Source organism: Thunnus maccoyii, chromosome 17 (genome assembly GCF_910596095.1).
Source record: "Thunnus maccoyii chromosome 17, fThuMac1.1, whole genome shotgun sequence".
NCBI lineage: Eukaryota > Metazoa > Chordata > Actinopteri > Scombriformes > Scombridae > Thunnus > Thunnus maccoyii.
The window spans coordinates 4,396,974-4,403,077 of NC_056549.1; the positions used below are offsets into that span (position 1 = coordinate 4,396,974).

At 45.3% G+C, this 6,104-nt stretch overlaps 1 protein-coding gene across 3 annotated transcripts in view; it reads left to right on the plus strand.

Annotated features, from left to right (window-relative positions):
- Window positions 1-399: 399 nt before the first annotated feature.
- Window positions 400-6,104, plus strand: part of hivep2a (HIVEP zinc finger 2a) — a 123,885-nt gene continuing 118,180 nt past the window's right edge. For 2 of the 3 annotated variants that reach the window (XM_042390118.1, XM_042390117.1), the window contains exon 1: window positions 400-821. The gene's annotated coding sequence lies outside the window, so the exon portion shown is untranslated. Of the gene's footprint in view, window positions 822-2,810; window positions 2,895-6,104 lie in introns of those variants that run through there. The other variant, XM_042390119.1, reaches the window with a different exon arrangement.

A 6,104-nucleotide genomic window follows, 5' to 3' on the forward strand; every position in this document is an offset into this window, starting at 1 on the left:
TGTTAATGTATTCAGGTCCAGTCGTAACTTATAGCTGGTTGTATAGACAGACAGGAAGCAAGGAGGCAGGAAGACAGTCACTCAGTCAGACAGACAGGTCGCTCCAGAGGTGACCGGGGAATCCTGCTCTCTCTGAGCCGGCAGACAGAGCCTCGTCCTCGGCCAGTGCTCCTCCTCCCCTCCCCTCCCCTCCCTCTGCCCTTGTTGCGCGCTGGGGGATCCGACGACGTCACACAAGCACACACACATACACACACATACACACACACATACAGACACACACACACATATACACGCCCTCTCTCTCGCTCTCTGCCGCCCCGTCTCTCTCTCTCTCTCTCTCTCTCTCTCTCTCTCTCTCTCTCTCTCTCTCTCTCTCTCTCTCTCCCTCTCCTCTATGCTGCTATTCTGGGAAGTGGCGCTTGGAATAACCCCCGTGTGCGTATGAGTGTGTGTGTGCGTGTGTATGTGTCTCCCGATTTCACCCTCACACACGCACACATACACACTCACAACACAGTCAGACGCACACATTTACTGTCTGTCTGACTGCAGTAGTGGAGCTCCGGCAGCAGAAATCCGGTCGGAAAGGATTCCTTCCATTTTTACGCGCAACTTTTCCTCCATCGGCCGCGTCGCCGCGACGTTTTCACCGCTCCCCCTCGACTCTTGTGGATTTCTAAGAACCGTCCTCTGGCTGTTTCTAACGGACAATCAGCGAGGTGTCAAGCCTGCCCGGAATCGGATCTCCTGTCACCGGGGTTTGCTTGTTGTCATTTTCGCACGGAGACGGAGACGCGCAGCCGGAGCGCAAACAGAAGGTAAGTGCGGGTTTGGAAAAAACGGAACCCTTACCGGACATATTCTCACACATTTCACACTGACAGCGGGGTTTTCTGCGCAATGACGGACATTATGTTCTGTTCTCATGGCACTTGGTCTTTTGTTTAGCTTATAAGGGCAAGGCTATGCAGGGGGAATACCCCGGGCACGCATTGCATTGCATGCAGATTACTCGGGTTGCGTAATATCCTGAGGAATTTGCAGTAGCCTGCACGGCCAGGCTGGCTGCAAGGCCGGGGGAGAGAGAGATAGAGGGAGAGAGAGGGGGGAGGAGGAGGAGGAGGAGGAGGAGGAGGAGGAGAAGAGGGGGGTGTTGGTGGATATGAAGCTGTGAAAGTGGAAGCTCGGGTGGGTGTGATGGTGTGATCTGAGAGGTCGATTTTCTGTATTTGCGCGTTTATGAGCAGCAACAAACAGCCTCTGGGTGGCTTAAAAGTTCACCTGCAAATCCTCATAACGTCCCCATAATATTCTTATAATCACTTGTGTGTAGTGCGCGCGGACTGTTGAAAAGTGAGTTTAAAGTGTGACCTTAGCGCACTCTCTGTGGTATTTCCTTGTTACTGCTACAGTATGTTCACCAGTGTGACATTCCTGACACAGTGAAATAGAGGGCTTGTTGCTACAGTACAGTTTATGTTGTTGTACAGTTTGTCTCCACAAATGAAAACTGTGACTCTTTTTCAGAAGGGAGTGACTTTATCTCATATGCACATCGTTTGTTTCCTCTGTTTGTGTGTCTGTATGAGAGAGAGAGAGAGAGAGAGAGGGAGAGAGAGAGAGAGAGAGAGAGAGAGAGAGAGAGAGAGAGAGAGAGATGGTGGGTGGTGCGCTGGCTGGTTCCGGGAATGTTCCATGACGTGTTGCCGTCTAGAGAGGGGCCCCGGCCGGGGAGACTCCGACGTACGGCCGGGCCTTTGCCGCTTCTCTCTCTCTGCCTCTCTCTCCCTTTAACAAGCCTGCTGATACGCTCTCGCTGGAAAAAAAATATATTTCAGCGTTTCTTCACTGCATTTCCATAGAGGAGATTTTACAGTCTCGTAGTATAAGCAGGTCGTGTGTTATTGCGCGTCATAATCCTCTGATCCGCTACTCATCTGTAGCTTTCCTTTTCCCCCCCTCCCTCCCCTGCTCCTCCTACCAACACCAACACCAACACCACAGAGAGGTCAGAGGTCAGAGGTCAGGGTCAAACACTACTACTGTATGCAACAGGTGACAGGGATTCTTGCTCAAGGACGCCACAGCGGGGCCGGATGATTGGCAACATGAGGGTTTGAGCTGCGGCTGAAGGACACTGTGGTGCCCAGCTGCTGCCAACATGACTTTTATTTGTCAGTGAGCGTCTTTGATGTTTAATATGTCACAGGAGGCGCAAATAAAGCACACATTAACAATAAGGAGGCATAAAAAATCAAGCGTCCAATGCAAAATACATATAAAGATATAAATAATAAAATAAAAACTACTAACACAACGGAGAGATTATAACAGCCTGTGATATTATTAATAATAAAACCGGAATTCTCTGCGGGCTTATTTGCACAAACATTACTGTCACATCTGTGTGTTTTTATTGCCTTTGTTGTTGAGGAAAAAAGCGTCTAATTTTGAACCAGGATTGACACTGTAAAGATGATATTTTTAGAAACCATGAAAAAAGCTGAGTGCGCTGCAAAACAATTAAGAGAGAGAGAACGGGAGCTAAATGTCGACACCAGAGAATTAAAAAAAATAATAGACCGTGCAACTGATGATGATGTTTACGGATGCTGCTGCTGCAAAAAAAAAACCTTGTTTGTGTTTGTGTTATGAGCTTTAAGAGATCATTACAGTATGTGTGTATTCTGCTATCAGGACTGGTGAATGCGCACGTGCCTGTGGTAAATGTGTGTGTGCGTAAGAGCGTGCGCGGCTAGAGAGGCCCGACCTACGTACCATCTGTCCCGCTGCCACCTCAGATGGCTATCGTGGTGTACTGCGTAGGAGAGCGCGCGCGTCCATGCATGCACGCACGCACGCTCGGAGCACAGAGAGAGAGACTGAGTGAGGTGTGAGTTTGTCTCCTGCACAAGTTTTAGGCCTTGTATGTGTGTATGCATGCGCGTGTGTGTGTGAAGTACAATATGCAAGATGATTATTTGACTAGTACGTACAGTGATGTGAAAGTTTAAGGCGCTAAAAGTAAAGTGAGGATGCTTTTAAAAATGCTATAAATAGTTTTTATTAATCTAAAACAGCTTCACCTGCACGCAGTGTTTCAGGTCGGTTGTTCCCTGCGTCTTGGAGAAGTTGCAACAGTTCTTCTTCTGTGGATTTTGGGCGTCTCAGCTGCTTCTGTCTCTTCATGTTAATCCCCAGACTGACTCCATGATGTTGAGATCAGGGCTCTGCGGGGGCCAAACCATCTGTTGCAGGACTCCTTGTTCTTCTTGTTGCTGAAGATAGTTCTTCTTTATGACTCTGGCTGGATGTTTGGGGGTTGTTGTTGTTGTCATGCCGCAGAAATACATTTGGGACCAATCAGACGACGGTGTTGCATTAGGATTAAGGATCTAAACATCTGTGTGTGTGTGTGTGTGCCTTAAAAAACTTTTGCACAGTGCTGTATGTACAGCTGACAAGTGCACGGACGGATATCGCTGACAATAATCAGTGTCAGATGAAAGCAAATGTTTATGGTTGAAAGTGGAGGAAAGAGGAAAAAAAGGACAGAAAGTTTTGGGAGCATTTTAAGTTTTGAAGTGTCCAATCTGCCACTTTAAAGCAGCTGGGTCACATCAGTTTTAAATAGCTAGTATTTAGCGATGGTTAGCCTCAGACTGGTGGCTGCATATGAGGACTGGTATGCCAGCTTCAGACCTGTGTGTGTGTGGGAGGTGGCATCGCTGTAGTGTGTACAAGCCACTGAAACAACACTCATATATTACATTTCATTAGTCTGTTCAAAGATGGCCCTTGATCTGGTTTCTGTTTTTTTTGTTTTTTGTCCAAAGACGCTTACAGTAAGTGTGCTGTAGTCACTTTTACAAACACATTTTGGGTTCATTTTAGGTCAGAATCGTTGACGTTGATGCTGTCCAGCAGCCTCGTTTCATTTTTGTAAGAATTAAAGGTGGAATGCAGAGTTTTCTTGTAAAACTTTCAGTCTAAAAGGCATTTTGTGTTCGCTTAAAGTCTAAAAAAACCTTTTGAATGCATTTTCTTCCTCATAAAACCTGCAAATATCAACAGCTAAAGAACCAAAACCATTTGTAAAGCTGTTTTTTCTTTAACATTCTGAAACCTGCATTGTTTACATCCATGTTTACTTGTTAGCAGGCGTTACTGCGTTTCTACAGCCACCTGTGGATCAGTGGAATAGTGTGAAACCGTTGGCAGGAACGCGTATCATGTCATCCGAGCGTGCACACATGCATGAGACAAACACAACGACTCCTTTAAAAAACTGCTCCATAGTGCAACTAGTGATCAAAATCCCCACAAGGTGCCTTAAACCTGAATGTCTATTTACCTGCAAACTCACCTTTACTCTGTATTCCTTCTTGTAGCTCTCTCTCTCTCTCTCTCTCTCTCTCTCTCTCTCTCTTTCTATCCGGGTGTCTGTTAGTTCGCTCCAGATGGTTAAAGTTTGCATTTGCTGTCAATTAACAAGGCGCACACATCATAGCTGGAGAATTTGAGATGACAGCAGATGTATGGCATGGTGTGATAGAATAACACACACTCACACACACACTCACACACACACACACACACACTCACACACACACACACACATACACACACACTCTCTCTCTCACAGTTGAGCTTTCATCACAGCTTACATTCACTGAGGTTCATCATCCATCAAGCGTTTCGTCGTCTGCTTGTACCGGCGATGATAAACACCATCAGCTCTCATAAGATTCTCCGCTGATGTTCTTTTAAAACCGTTAATAGCGACATCTTGCACGCAGCGCCGAGATAATTACTTCAATAACAGATTATTTGTCTAATGCCGACCATACACTAGAAGACTTTGAAAAGACTAAACACCTTCTCACATTTAAAGACAATGTGTCATAATTTTGAAAAGACCGGGTCGTTATTTAAAAAAGACTGCAACTAGATTCCTTTTGAGATTATTTCCCATCCTGCTCCTGGTGGAAATTTACAAGAAGAGAAAAACTTTTGAACAATGGAGCAGAAACACAAGTAAGCTTTTGGCCACAGCTGCCCTTTGGTGTGTGTGTGTGTGTGTGTGTGTGTGTGTGTGTGTGTGTGTGTGTGTGCGCAGTGGTTTTGTTCTGAGAAACCAGCCAAAAAAAGAAAAAGAGAAGACACCGCAGAATGATGTGGACACGACCCCGTCTGAGAGAACGGAGACACACGGCGAGGACTCCCCGGAGTTCCCGCCGTGTTTACTGTTTACCTGGTTTTTACCCGCTTCCTGTTTGGCGCCGGAGAGAGCGTACCTATTCGTCGTTGACAATCTTGACGTCATTGAACTTCACTAATTTGCATGAGCCCAGACGAAAAACTCCTGATAATATTAAACATGTTTGATTTTATCAGAACGTCAAGATGTGACCTCACACCAAACAATCCAGATGACGGGAACGAGCCACAACTTTAGCAAAACTCTCATGATTTTATTCCAACATTGGAAATTTGTCTGTCGAAATGGCTTGAAAAGTAACTTTGCTCGTTACATTTGCTTGCTTTATGCGTCTCATGTCATTTTAATCTGAATATAAAGCGTTTTTCTGATTGTTAGTCAAACAGAGAAAGTAATTTAAAGACGTCGTCCTCATCTACTAGCTTGTTATCTTTGATATTTTATAGACAAAATGAATCGGTAGACTCAAAACTCACTGCGATTTAGTCAAAAGTGCATCAAATGTACAGTTGAAGTGTTGTGTGGGTCTTTAAAGAGCAGCACATAAGGAACACCTGCTCAATCTACAACATCTCTGCCATGAATTCTACTTTTACGAAGCTTATACGTTTTCTTATAAATCTACTTTATGTTTGTTATTGAGGTCGTAGTTGGCGGCGGTGGTGTTCCTAATATTTTGTCCACCCCATAAAACATATATGAGGGTTGCAAAATGTTAGGAGCACAGTTACTCCACAACCCCGAACCACAAAGCAACATCACGTTCACACAGAGGAGAGTTACAGACTGAGTACGGTTGTGTGAATTCTAGACGAGCGCCAGATGTGATCCAGCTGAAAAATAAACATGGATGAAAACACATCTGTGCAGACGGTCAGGT